The following is a 15,147-nucleotide window of genomic DNA, read 5'->3' as shown; positions in this document are numbered from 1 at the left end:
CCAACTAGGTGGCAATACCTTGCAGAGGTGGGGCGATGTTCTCCAGGAGGCTACATATGTTCTACACCAGTGTCCGATATATGGTGCTGTTTCTCCCATAGCCAGGATTCATGGGTTCAGGAATAAAGGGGGGGGGGAAATAAGAGTAGTACCGCTCATTATTATCCCTAGTGACCCACTTGCAAAATTTTTGTTCCCTGTCCCCATGACCCTGTGCTCTGCAGGTCTAGATGTTCTAGTTCCAAAGGGAAGAATGCTCCCACCTGGAGACACATCATTGATTCCACTGAACTGGAAGTTAAGAATACCACCTGGGCTCCTTAAACCTCTGGATCAGCAGGTAAAGAAGCGAGTTACCATATTGGCTGTTGTAATTGATCCTGATTACCAAGAGGAAATTGGATTGATATTACATAAGGGAAGCAAAGAAGAGTATGTCTGGAGCGCAGGGCGTCTCTTAGCACTACCATGTCGTCTGATTAAAGCAAATGGAAAGCTGTTGTTAAGAGCCATCAAGTCTTTTCTGACTCATAGCGACAGCAGAAACACTGTGCCCTGTCCTGCTCCATCCTCATGATTGTTGTCATGCTTGAGCCAATTGTTGCAGCCACTATGTCAATCCACCTCATTGAGGATCTGTCTTTTTTTTTTTGCTGACGTTCTACTTTATCAAGCATGATGTCCTTCTCCAGGAACTGATCCCTCCTGACAACATGTCAAAAGTATGTGAAATTAAGTCTTGCCATCCTTGCTTCTAAGGAACATTCTGGCTGTACCTCTTCCAAGACAGATTTTTTCCTTCTTTTGGCAGTCTATAGTATACTCAATATTCTTCGCCAACACCATAATTCAAAGGCATCAATTCTTCTTCATTCTTCCTTATTTGCCACCCAGCTTTCACATGAAAATAAGGCAATTGAAAACACCATGGCTTGGGTCACCAGTGCCTTAGTTCTCAAAGTGACATCTTTGCTTTTTAGTACTTTAAAGAGGTCTTTTGCAGCAGATTTGCCCAATGCAATGTGTCTTTTGATTTCTTGACTTCTGCTTCCATGGGTGTTGATTGTGGATCTAAGTAACTTGACAACTTCAGTCTTTTCTCCATTTATCGTAATGTTGCTTATTGGTCCAGTTGTGAGGATTTTTGTTTATGTTGAGGTGTAATCCATACTGAAAGCTGTGGTCTTTGCTCTTCATCAGTAAGTGCTTCAAGTCCTCTTCGCTTTCAGCAAGCAAGGTTGTGTCATCTGCATGACACAGGTTGTTAATGAGTCTCCTTCCAATCCTGATGCCGACTTCTTCTTTATATAGTCCAGCTTCTTGAATTATTTGCCCAGCATACAGATTGAATAAGTATGATGAAAGGATACAATGCTGATGTACAACTTTCCTGACTTTAAACCATGCAGTATCCCCTCGTTCTTTTCGAACAATTGTCTCTTGATCTGTGTACAGGTTCCTCATGAGCACAATTAAGTGTTCTGGAATTTCCATTCTTCATAATGTTATCAATAATTTGTTTTGATCCACACAGTCGAATGCCTTTACATAGTCAATAAAATACAGGTAAACATCTTTCTGGTATTCTCTGCTTTCAGCCAGGATCCATCTGACGTCAACAGTGATATCCCTGGTTCCACATCCTCTTCTGAATCTGGCTTGAATTTCTGGCAGTTCCCTGTTGATGTACTGCTGCAGCCACTTTTGAATAATCTTCAGCAAAAATTTTACTTGTGTGTGATATTAATGATATTGTTTGATAATTTCCACATTTGGTTGAATCACCTTTCTTGGGAATAAGCATAAATATGGATATCTTCCAGTCAGTTGGCCAAGTAGTTGTCTTCCAAATTTTTTGGCATAGACCAGTGAGCATTTCCAGTGCTGCTTCCATTTGTTGAAAGATCTCAATTGGTATTCCCATAATTCCTGGAGCCTTGTTTTTCACCAATGCCTTCAGTGCAGCTTGAACTTCTTCTTCAGTACCATCGGCTCTTGATCATATTCTACCTCCTCAAATGGTTGAATGTTGACCAATGTTTTTTGGTACAGTGACTGTATGTATTCCTTCCATCTTCTTGTGATGCTTCCTACGTCATTCCATATTTTGCCCATAAAATCCTTCACTATTGCAATTTGAGGCTTGAATTTTTTCTTCCGTTCTTTCGGCTTTAGAAATGCTGAGTGTGTTCTTCGCTTTTGATTTTCTAATTCCAGGTCTTTGTACATGTCATTATAATACTTCACCTTGACTTTTCTAGGCACCCATTGAAATCTTCTGTATGTGTGTGTTTATGTATGTGTGTGTGTGTTTGCCCCCACACCTGTCAGTTCGTCATACTGTGGAGGCTTCCATGTTGCTGTGATGCTGGAAGCTGTGCCACTGGTATTCAAATATCAGCAGGATCACCCATGGCAGACAGGTTTCAGCTGAGCTTCCAGACTAAGACAAAGTAGGAAGAAGAACCTGGCTGTCTACTTCTGCAAAGAGTTAGCCAGTGAAAAGCTTATGAATAGCAGCAGAACATTGTTTGATATTGTGCTGGATAATGAACCCCTCAGGTTGGAAGGCACTCAAAAGATGACTGGGGAAGGGCCGCCTCCTCAAAGTAGAGTTGACCTTAATGATGCAGATGGAGTCAAGCTTTTGGGACCTTCATTTGCTGATGTGGCATGACTCAAAATGAGAAGAAACAGCTGCAAACATCCATAGACTGTACAAAGTATGAATCCAGGAAAAGTGGAAATCATCAAAAATGAAATGGAACAGAAAAGATTGATATCCTAGGCATTAGTGAGCTGAAATGGGCTGGTATTGGCCATTTTGAATCAGCCAACCATATTATCTACTATGCCAGAAATGACAGCTTAAAAAGGAATGGCATTGCATTCATTGTCAAAAAAAAAAAAAAAATTTCAAGATCTATCCTGAAGTACAGCCCTGTCAATGATAGGATAATATCCATATGCCTACAAGGAAGACCAGTTAATACGACTATTATTCAAATTTATGCACCAGCCACTAAGGCCCAAGATGAAGAAAATGAAGATTTTTACCAACTTCTGCAGTCTGAAATTGACCAAACATGCAATTAGCATACATTGATAATTACTGGGTTATAGGGTCACAATGAGTTGGAATCAACATGACAGCAGTCAGTTTGGTTTGGGTATTCCCTGAATAAGGAGTTTTGGTGGTGCAATCGTTAAGCACTGAGCTGCTAACCAAAAAGTTAGCAGTACAAGCCCACCCAGCAGCTCTGAGGGAGAAAGACCCAGTGATCTACTTCGATAAAGATTTACAGCCAAGAAAACCCTATTTGGTGGTTCTACTCTGTCACATGGGGTCACTATGAGTCAAAATCAACTAGATGGCACCTAACAAAACAACATTTTCTGGCTGGATTCCTTAGGTGGTACAATGTTTAACATGCTCGGTTGTTAACTGGAAGGTTGGAGATTCAAGTCCACCCAGAGGCACCTCAGAAGAAAAGCCTGGTGATCTACTTCTGAAAAATCAGTCACCGAAAACCCTATGGAGCACAGTTCTACTCTGACACACATGGGGTTGCCATCAGTCAGAGTCAATTCAATGGCAACTGATTTTTTTTTTCTTAATTTTCTGACTGATGAGTCAGGATGTGGTACAGCAGTACAGATGTTAAGAAAAAGGGCTTTTACACAAAATAATCAATGTTGGAGAGGTTGTGGAGAGACTGGAACACTTATGCACTGCTGGAGGAAATGTAAAATGGTACAATCACCTTGGAAATCAATTTGGCACTTCCTTAAAAAGCTAGAAATAGAAGTACCATACCATCTAGCAATCCCGCTCCTTGGAATATATCCTAGGGAAATAAGAGATGTCACACGGATAGATATATGCACACCCATGTTCATTGCAGCACTGTTCACAATAGCTAAAAGATGGAAACAACATAGGTGCCCATCAACAGACAAATGAATAAACAAATTATGATACATACACACAGTGGAATACCACACAACGATAAAGAACAATGATGAATTTGCAAAACACCTCATAACATGGATGAATCTGGAGGGCATTATGCCGAGCGAAATTAGTCACAAAAGGACACATAGTGTATGAAAAAAATTTTTTTAAGAATTCAAGAAAAGGTTTAATCACAAAAGAAAACATTCTTTGATGGTTACGAGGGTGGGGAGGGAGGGAGAGAGGAATTCACTAACTAGGTAGTACACAAGAATCATCTTAGGCGAAGGGAAGGACAACACAGGGACAATACAGGGAAAGTCCGTACAACTGAACTAAAGCAAAAGCTAAGAAGTTTCCTGAACACAACCGAACACCTTGAGGGATAGAGTAGCTGGGTCTGGGGTCTGGGGACCATGGTTTCAGGGGACATCTAGGTCAATTGGCATAACATATTTATTAAAAAAATGTTCTGCATCCCACTTTGGTGAGTGGTGTCTGGGGTCTTAAAAGCTTGCAAGTGGCCATCTAAGATGCATCAATTGGCCCCAACCCACTTGGAGCAAAGGAGAATGAAGAACACCAAAGGCACAAGGAAAATATTAGCCCAAGGGACAAAAGGGGCACATAAATCAGAGACTCCATCAGCCTGAGACCAAAAGAACTAGATGGTGCCCAGCTACTACCAATGACTGCCCTGACAGAGAATACAACAGAGAGTCCCTGAGGGAGCAGGAGAAAATTGTGGAGCAGAGCTCAAATTCACATAAAAAGACCAGACTTAAAGGCCTGACTGAGACTGAAGGAACCCCCGAAGCCATGGCCCCCGGACTCTCTTTTAACTCGGAACTAAAACCATTCCCAAAGCCCACTCTTCAGACAAAGATTAGGCTGAACTATAAAACATAAAATAATACTCATAAAGAGTGTGCTTCTTAGTTTAAGCAGACACACAAGAGCAAATGGGTGACTTTTGTCTGGAGGCAGGATGAGAAGGCAGGAAGGAACAGGAGCTGGTTGGGTGGACATGGGAAACCTGGGTGGAAAGGGGGAGTCTGCTGTCACATCACAGGGATTGTAAGTAGTGTCACATAACAATACGTGTATACATTTTTGTATAAGAAAGTAATTTGAGATGTAAACTTTCACCTAAAGCACAAGTGGAAAAAAAAAAAAAAAGAGTAAGGGCTCTTGAACTAGACTGCCTCGGTTGAAATCCAAGTGCTATCATTCAGAGCTGTGTGATCTTAGGCAAGTTACTTAACCTCTCTGTTTCTTGGTTTCGTTATCGGGAAAATAATAGACCCTATTTCAAAGGGTTAATACCCATTGCTGTCAAGTCGATTCTGACTCATAGCAACCCTATAGTATTAACATGAGGATTAAATTTATCAACATATGTAAAAAGCTTAGACCATTGCCAGGTACCTAGCCACTGTTCCACAAATGTTAGTGGTTTTTGTTATTGAGTGTCTTAGTCACCTAGTGCTGCTATAACAGAAATACCACAAGTGGATGGCTTTAACAGAAATTTATTTTTTCACAGTCTAGTAGGCTAGAAATCCAGATTCAGGGTGTTCAGCTCCAGGGGAAGGCTTTCTCTCTCTGTAGGCTCTGGAAGAAGATCCTTCTCATCAATTTTTCCCTGGTCTAGGAAGTTCTCTGTCCAGGAACCCCGGGTCCAAAGGACGTGCTCTACTCCTGGTGCTCCTTTCTTGGTGGCATGAGGTCCCCAACTCTCTGCTGTCTTCCCTTTTCTTTTATTTCTTGTAAGATAAAAGGTGGTGCAGACCACACCCCAGGGAAACTCCCTTTACACTAGATCAGAGATGTGACCTTAGTAAGGGTGTTACAATCCCACCCTAATCCTCTTTAACATAAAATTACAATCACAAAATGGAGGACAACCACCCAATACTGAGAATCATGGCCTAACCAAGTTGACACATATTTTGAGGGGATACAATTCAATCCATGACATTGGGGTAGGGCTGGGGAATAGTCCTACTCAGATGATCCTTTCCAAGTAAAAAAAAAGAAGTAACTAATTAATAGATGGTTCATTCCAATGGAAACTGAAAAGAAGTTAATGAAGACACTATTTTCAGAGGTTTGGGCAGGGTTAAGGGAACCAGTAAAGGATGGGGAAGCACAGGAACTAGCACCAACAGGAAGCCAGGAGGGGCAAGGGGAGGAAGCAGAGTTAGCAGAACCCAGTGAGAACCATAGGGAATGAGACCATGTTACAAGCTCTGTACCTGTAGGGAAAGGAGGTAGCCATGCTACAGTGGGGAGGTGGGGTGGTAAACCATTCTTCCATCTCCTCCAACTTCCAGATTTCCTACTGGTGACTTCCCATTCCTGCTGGCAATTTCCCAATGCTCATTTTCCATGACTGAATCCAACTGGAAGTCAAAGGGCAGAGGAATCCATCAGATGCCAGATCCCAGGACAGTCTACAGATCCAGAGAGGCAAGTGGAGATCTAACAATACAGTCCCCAAAAAACAATCTGCCTGGGGAATCCAGGCAACAGCATGAAAGCAGCATGGGGATGGTGTAACTAGCAGGGCGTGGTGTAGCAGCAAGTTAGTACTCACCAAACACTCCGTGTGCTTCCTATGGTTGGGTTGGGGTCATGTGACTAATTTGAGCCAATGGACTGTGGGCAGAAATGACACCTGTCACTTACTGGCCAAAGCAGTTAGGAGTCAGTATGCCTTTTCCATCCCTCTCTTCCTCTGACATGGTGACATGGTGACCTTGGAGGCCAAGATAGTGTAGCTTCAAGATGGAGGAGAATTGTCCAACTTGCATCAGACTCAACATAGGTGAGAAGTAAACCTTTATAAGGTTTGAGATTTAGGGTATATCTGTTACAGCAGCATAGCCTATCTTATCCTGATTAATACAGGAGGAAATGGCTGGGCCTGGAGAAAAAGTCCCACTGAGAGGTGGAAATATGCTAGGGATAATTTAAAAGAAAACATCAGCCCACCCACTTCCATCCTTAGGGACAGCTGACTATGTTTATTTCCTAAGGGTCCCAGCTCTGTCATCTGACTGAGTGGGTCTCATGGGAGAGGAGGTGAAGAAAGTAGACTGAAGGTAGAATGCAGGCGATAAACCCAGGGTCCAAGGCAAGAGTGGAGGAGAGGTGAAGGGGAGGGATTTTTACCATAGCCTTTTAGCCTGGTAAAGACTTTAATTAGTAACGATGCATTTCAGCAATGGAGCATTTTTCCTTTTAAGGAGCTGAGTGCCGAGGTAAGTATTATGCCCTTTGAAGATCTGTTTGTATTGTGAACATCAAAGGGTAAGGAGGGTCCCTTCCTTAAATTTAATGGAAGACTTTACTTCTCAACATCTTGCTGGTATTTTAAATTCATGCCTTGAACATCACAGGACTCATGAAGGGTGGGAAGCAGAAGGCCAGATCCATGAGCTGGGCTGGAGGGAGAAGCCACTGTGGCAAGTTTAAGAGGTCACCACCACCCGAGCCCCTGCAGTGAGCACGAGGACAGCCCATCCCCTGTCAGTGGTTGGTGGTAGATCTCCTGGCCCAGGAAGCACAGCACAGAGAGAGGCTCAGACCCAGAGGTTCAGTCAGCAGATGACCTGCCACCTGAGTCAGCCTTGGCCCCAGCCTCATAGGACCCACGTGGGCAGCTGGAAATGGCCAAGGTGAAGAAAGTGATGCAAAGGCAAGAGAAGGAACGCAGGAGATGAAAATTATCAGCCAAGTGTAGGGGCTGGAAGAGTCCCTGGATGGGGCAAATGGTAACCTGCTCGGCTGCTAACTGAAAGGTTGGAGGCTCAAGTCCACCTAGAGGTGCCTCAGAAGAAAGGCCTTGAGGTCTACCTCCAAAAAATCAGCCATTGAAAACCCTATGAGCACAGTTCTACTCTGACACACATGAGGTCACCATGAGTTGAGCTGACGCAACAGCGACTGGCTTACAGAATTCTGCGGGTGGGGGCCTGGCTAGAACCTCTCCCCCGAAGATGGGCAACTGAGCTGGCAGGGCCCTCCTGTCTCCTAACTCCAGATATCATCAGCACTCTCCACTGCCCCACACAGCCATCACAGCTGTTCTTCTCCACCAGCTGTACACAGTGGAAAAGGGAAGCTTAAAAAAAAAGATGCTGGTGCCTCAGCTACACCCCAAGCCACTTCAATCAGAATCTCTGGGTGTTTCTCAACCATCAGCATCAGCATCACCTCGGAACTTGCTGGAATGGCAAATTCTCAGGCCCCACCCCAGACCAACTGAATTAGAAACTCTGGGGGTGGGGTCCAGAATCCTGTGTTTTAACAGGCCCTCCAGGTAATTCCTATGGACGCTGACGATTGAGAACCACTGCATTTTAGAGGAAGAAAACAAAAAAACCCAAACCCAGTGGCTTTGAGTGGATTCTGACTCATAGCGACCCTATAGGACAGAGTAGAATTGCCCCATAGAGTTTCCAAGGAGCGCCTGGCAGATTCAAATTGCCGACCCTTTGGTTAGCAGTTGTAGCACTTAACCACTACGCCACCAGGGTTTCCACAGGAAGAACCCAAACCAAATCCACTGCCATCGAGCCGATTCCGATTCCGACTCATAGTGACCCTATAGGACAGAGTAGAACTGCCCCATAGAGTTTCCAAGGAGCACCTGGTGGATTCAAACTGCCAACCTTTTGGTTAGCAGCCGTAGCACTTAACCACTATCCCACCAGGGTTTCCAGAGGAAGAAAGGACTACCAATTTTGGCCTGTACAGACTAGCCTCACTTCTGCAGTAATTATTCTAATAGCAACCCCCAGAAGTGCTGATAAGTGCTTTACCTACCTTATCCCATTTAATAAACATCCCACTGCTGCTGCAAATATTTAAATGCTCTGCTTCTTACGGAAAGGTTGGTGGTTCGAACGCACCCAGCAGCTCCTTGGGAGAAAGACCTGGTGATCTGCTTCTATAAAGATTACAGCCAAGAAAAACCTATGGGGCAGCTCCGCTTTGTCCCATGGGGTCACTATGAGTTGAAATTGACTCAAGAGCACCTAACAACAACAAAATATCTGCCACACAGACGCTGTTGTTCTTAGTTGCTATCAAGTCACCCTCCCACCCCTTGTGGCAACCCCATGCACAACAGGATCGGACCATTGTGATTCATAGGGTTTTCATTGGTTGATTTTTGGAAATAGATTCCCTGGCCTTTCTTCATGGAGTAGATATTATGACCCCATTTTACAGAGGAAGAAACTGAAGCTTCAAGAGGTTAAGTCATCTATCTGCCCAAGAGCAAACCCAGCTAGTAAGAGGGGAGCTGGGGTTCTCGGCCAGGTCTATCTGACTCCAGAGCCCCTGTGGTGTTGGCTCTTTTCTGAGCAAGGGCTTTATTCTCTGACGAACTAGAAATGTTAGGGCAAGTGACAGTGCGAAGAAAGCAGGAGTGAATCAGTTGGGCTGATTCTCTACAAGCCCCTGGTTCTCTCTTCTCTGCAAGCCCCTGTGTTCTTTAAAGAAAAGTAACACTCTGTGAGGCTCTGGGCGGGTGCTAAGAATGACTAAATGGTTCTCCTGCTTTCTGATGGCCGCGCCTTTGAAAGCCTGCCAGCTGTCTTTTTTCATTTCAGCCACAGTTCCCCTCCCAGCCTCAGTTGTTCCCCTGCATTATTTGGAACAGGTGTTCTGGGAGCCGGGGAACTCTGCACAGCCTTTACGGGGTCCAGGGGCCCCGTGTTTCCTCTGGGAGGTCTTCATACCACCATGTCTTGAGTCATAAAGCAGATGATGAAAGATGAAGACTCAAAGTTCGGGGAGACCTGGGGGGTTGCCAGCCCCCTCCCCACTGTCCTCACACACTGAATGCACAGTGAGGCAGGCAAAGGGCTGGCTGTACCTGGGTGGTACATTCATTTAATGTGCTTGGCTGCTAACCAAAAGTTTGGAGGTTTGACTCCACCCGGAGGTAGCTCTGAAGAAAGGCCTAGAGACTGACTTTTTTTAAAAAAAAACAAAACTTTAGAGGAAGGTTTACAGAACAAACTAGTTTCTCATTAAACAGTACACATATTGTTTAATGACATTGGTTAACAACCCCACAACATGTCAACACTCACCCTTCTCGACCTTGGGTTCCTTATTACCAGCTTTCCCATCCCCTTCTGCCTTCTAGTCCTTGCCCCTGGGCTGATGGGCCCCTTTAGTCTTGTTTTGTTTTATGGGCCTGTCTGATCTTTGGCTGGAGGGTGAACCTTGGAAGTGACTTCATTACTGAGCTCAAAGGATGTCCGGGGGGGCTGTACTCTCAGGGCTTCTCCAGTCTCTGTCAGGCCAGCAAGTTTGGTCTTTCTTTTTGAGTTAGAATTTTGTTGTACATTTTTCTCCAGTTGTCTAGGATCCTCTATCGTGATCCCTGTCAGAGCAGTCAGTGGTGGTAGCAGGGCACCATCTAGTTGTACTGGACTCAGTCTGGTGGAGGCCATGGTAGTTGTGGCTGGCGAATGACTTCTGAAAAATCAGTCATTGAAAGCCCTATGGAGCATAGTCCCACTCTGACACACACGGGATTGCCATGAGTAGGAGTTACTTGACAACAACTGGTACTAGAGAAGGAATCCATTTTCTCAAGAAATTTCTATCAGCATCATAGTGGTTTCTCCATTTCTCGACCTAAACCCAGTACCCAGTGCCGTCGAGTCGATTGAGTGCCTGCTCGGTGCCCACCACTGTGCTAGGTGCTGGAGAGGGCAGCAGATGAGGTTTCTGTCCCCACCAGGCTCATGGACTGGCCAGGAGGACACAGGTAGAACAAGTGGTAACTTGTTAGAGTTTTTATGCTAGAGAAGGGGAGGGATGGCGTGCCATGGAAGGTGGTACTTTAGCTGAGGACTGAAGGATGAGTAGAATTTGGGTTGTGGAGTATGTGTATGTTGTGTGTGTCCATATGCTATGTGTGTGTGTCTGTGTGTTGTGTGTGCAATAGAGTGTGCCTATGTGTGAGTGTTGTGTGCATGTGTGTATGTGGTGTGTGTGTGTGCGCATTGTATGTGTCTGTTCTGTGTTTGTGTGTCATATGTGTCTGTATGTTGTGTGCATATGTTTTTATCTGTGTATATATGTGTGTCTGTGTACAACAGAGGATATCTCTGTATGAGTATGTGTGTATGTGTTTGAGTGTGAGTGTGAATGTACGTGAGTTATGTATGTGAGTGTAGTGCATGTATCTGTATATGGTGTGTGTGCGTGTGTGTGTTGGAGAAGGGAAAGACCATCCCAGATAGGGGGCAGCACATGATCAATTTCTATATCTACTCAATAAACACAAGTTCAAAGCCTCCAAGGAATCAGGCATTATATCCGGAATTATGGAGATAAAAAATCACCTCTGTGTCCTTGAGGAACTGACCCTTAGGGTGAAGGAATCAGGCAAGTTAGCCAGTCTTTACATGCAGAGGGCAGTATTCTATGGGAGTACAGAGCAGAGCATTCAGTTCAGCTAGAGGAGGTCAGGAAAGGCTTCCAAAGGCGGGAGGATCCCTGACTGAGCTGGATCTTAAAGGATGAGTGGGTACTCACTAGCCAAAGGAGAGCAGTCAGGGCAATCCAAGAAGGAGATCAGCAAGCAGAAGGGCAGAGAGGTGAGGGAGTGCAGCATGAGGTTTTAAATGATGGTTGGATGCCCAGGCTAGCCCACACCACTTACTGTGGCCCCAGAATACTATACATTTACTTAAACAGTGGAAGTAATACTATAGTGAAGAACATCTACCTCATCTCTCTGTAAATCCCATGTGCCAGCTTTTCTTCCAGCATTGCAACAGATAGTTGGTTCTTTAGCTGAGCACAGGATGAGGGAGTTGGCTTGCATCTAAGGATTTGTGCTGCATGAAAAAAAAAAAAAGACACATCTTTAAACTAGAATGAAAGTCAGTGCACCAAGATGCTGCGCTATGAGACGCTGAGAAGCTAGAAGGAACTGAGATGGCCTGAGGCAACCCCAGATTTCTATCTCCCAGGTATCACACTTTCTCTGGGGCATGGCTACTGGAGAAGAAAAAAAAAAAAAAAATTGCCTGCACTTTTACGATCACTATTCTCTCTCTCTCTCTGTCTGATTACATAGATTGGAAAATTCACAGATGATGCAATTTTGCTATTTGCAGGGAGTGTAGCCTCTTCGGAGAACAGATGTTGAAACCAGAATGCCTGGGTTTGAAACCCAGTTCCACTTTCTAATTGTGTGACCTTGGGCAAGTTATTTATTTATTTATTTATTGTCAATCTCCTCATCTGTAAAATGGTGAGGGTATAATAACACTGTTAGGAGAAATAAATGAGTCGACATACGTAAAGTGCTTGAAAGGGTGACTAGCACATAGGATGCACCCTTTTAAATAAGAGGCACTTTTATTAGGTAAATAGACTTAGGTACCAGTCTAACCACCATTTCAGACTGTTTCTTCAGGAAGGGCAATCTCTACTGCTGAGGGAAGGAGTCCCTGGCTGGTGTAAATGGTCAAGTGTTCGACTGTTGTTGGTGCTGTTGAATCAATTGAAGCTCATAGTGACCGCATGCGACAGAGTAGAACTACCCATAGGGTTTCCTAGGTTGTAATCTTTATGAGAGCAGATTACCAGATCTTTCTCCCAAAAAGCCACTGGTGGGTTTGAATCGCTGACCTTTCAGTTAGCAGCCAAGCACTTAACCATTGCGCACCTCAAGACACTCAACTACCAGCCAAAAAGTTAGCATTTTGAACCCACCCAGAGGTGCCTCAGAAGACAGGCCTGGCAATCGGCTTCCAAAAGGCCACAGCCTTGAAAACCTATGGAGCAGTTCTACTCTGACACACATGAATTTGCCATGCGTCAAAATCAACTGGACAGCAACTAACAACAACGATGACACTGCCAAGAGAAATAGGAAAGAGCTTTTTTCCCACCTGCAGGAGACACAGTTGAAAGGAGGGTGGGGTGTAGGGAAGATGCAGAAGATCGAGCTCTGGGGTTTGAAAGCAGAACAGGGGAAGCAGGTGGAGTATAGGATTCCAGACTTAGGGTCCCCTGGATCAGGCCTCCAGCATAGATCACCAAGTACCGTCATTCCTAGGAGTGCAAAGCAAAGGCGGTACGGGGTGGGTGAGCCAGGCAGCCAGCTCTTCATCTGGCGTTTAGCTGGGGAAGTTACGCCCAGAACAAAACACTGGAAGCTTTGTCAGGGCTGGCCTGAGTGACCCCCACCTTCACTGTTGTCCTCTCAAGCACAGGATCTTTGATGAACTCAAGCCTGGTTGCCTCAAACCTATTCCTCCCCTCTCCCAGCTCATCAAGGTCTCAAGCCAAGCCCTTCTTCCCTTCTCAGACCCCTACAGCCTTGCTACTTGCAGCATGATCTGTGACATAGCAGCCTCAGCATACCCTGGGACTGCCTTAAAAATGTAGCTTCCCAGACCCCCTGAATGGATTCTGCATTTTTACAAGATTCAAGGTGAAGTATGTGTGTGTCGCTGTTAGTGAGGCACTGCCCTAATTTTACATGACGGCTGCCTGGGCAGTGCAAACAGTTAACATGCTTGCCTGCTTCCTAAAGGTTGGAAGTTCGAGTCCACCCAGAGGTTCCTCGAAAGAAAGGCCTGGCAATCGAGGTCTGAAAATCAGCCGTTGAGAACCCTATGGGGCACAGTTCCAAAACTGGAAGCCCACATTGATCACTTTCTCTTCTGACTGCCCTTGCCAACCATCTGAAAACTGCCTTTGTCAGCGGTGCCATGAGAACGGCCTCCTATTATTGTCCTGTTGGGGTATGAGATTGGAGTTCACCATCTCCACACCTTCAGTGTCTCCAGCAGCTATCCCTTTCTGCCCTTCCAGTTTTGCAACTCAGTCTTTTATGGTTTCTAAACCCTAAGTGATATTATTGTTAGCTCTCATCAGGTTAACTCCCAACTCTTGGCAACCCCATGCACAATGAAACAAAATGCTGCCCAGTCTTGCACCATCCTGTTATTGGTTGCAGATAGAATCATTGTGATCCACAGAGTTTTCATTGACAGCTTTTTCAGAGATTGCCAGGCCTTTCTTCCTAGTCTTAGTCTGGAAGCTCTGCTGAAACCTCTTCTGCATCATAGCAACATGCAAACCACCACTGACAGACTGGTGCTGGCTGTGCCTGAGGTGCATTGGCCAGGAATCGAACCTGGGTCTCTCCCATGGAAGGTGAGAATTCTACCACTGAACCACACCAATGCTCCCTCTAGCACCACTTGCTGTCGAGTCAGATCTGACTCATGGCGACCCCACGTGTATCAGACTAGAACTGCACTCTACCATTTTCAGTGGGTGATTTTTTGGAAGTAGATGGCCAGCCTTTCTCCCAAGGTGCCTCTGGGTGGCCTTGAATCTCCAACCTTTCAGTTAGCAGCCAAGCGGGCTAAGTGTTTGCACCACCGAGGGCCTCGGTGGGCAGGGCATTCCCTAGGAAAAGGTTATATGAAAGAGGGCCAGTGTGTTTGACAGGGTTACTACCCCAAGCTTTAAAAAAAAAAAAAAAAAAGTTATTTTAAATGATTACAAAAAACTTGGAAAATTTAGAAAAGCACAAAGGAAGAAAATAAAAGCCACAAGAAGTCCCAGCATGCTGAGATGATCACTACCGGCGTATTAGGGCCGTTCCTTTGTGTGTGTGTGTGTGTGTGTGTGTGTGTGTGTGCGTGTGTGGATTTTTAGAGGGGAATACTTCTTCCCCATGATAAGAGGATCATCCTACATATGCTGCTTTTTATAACCTACTTTTTTTACTTTATAGCGACCATTTTTCCATGTCATTAAATATGCTTCTACGGCCTCATCTGAGAGTCAGCCGGACCTGCAGACATGGGGTTTTCTGCTCTGCCGAGCTCCCTGCTCAGCCTTCCCCACCCAAGGACGTGCAGCTGTGAAAGGCACCAATTTATACAGGTAAACCTAATGAGCTCATCTCTCCTCCCCACAAAATGTCAGCTAATCCTCTGCTGACAGCAGCCATGTGCGGCCTGGGCTGTCTAGCGCAGCCTCCAGGGGCTCTGGGGAAATCACCAGTCAGCTCTCCACAGCTTCCCTGTTCCACACATGCTCTGTGCAAAGCCAGCTCAGGACACTGTAAACGCAAATCATCAAAAATCCGAGCTGGAAGCTCTCAGTAGGAAGCTGCTCCAGCCCCT

At 45.2% G+C, this 15,147-nt stretch overlaps 1 non-coding gene across 1 annotated transcript; it reads right to left on the bottom strand.

The window, feature by feature from the left end:
- Positions 1 to 14,123: 14,123 nt before the first annotated feature.
- TRNAG-UCC (transfer RNA glycine (anticodon UCC)) lies at positions 14,124 to 14,196 on the bottom strand. The gene has a single exon. It is a non-coding gene; the product is annotated as a tRNA-Gly (tRNA).
- Positions 14,197 to 15,147: the final 951 nt, after the last annotated feature.

Source organism: Elephas maximus, chromosome 5 (assembly GCF_024166365.1).
Source record: "Elephas maximus indicus isolate mEleMax1 chromosome 5, mEleMax1 primary haplotype, whole genome shotgun sequence".
Taxonomy (NCBI): Eukaryota; Metazoa; Chordata; class Mammalia; order Proboscidea; family Elephantidae; genus Elephas; species Elephas maximus.
The sequence above is the reverse complement of the archived record's forward strand: the minus strand, read 5'-3'. Positions and strand labels throughout refer to the sequence as shown.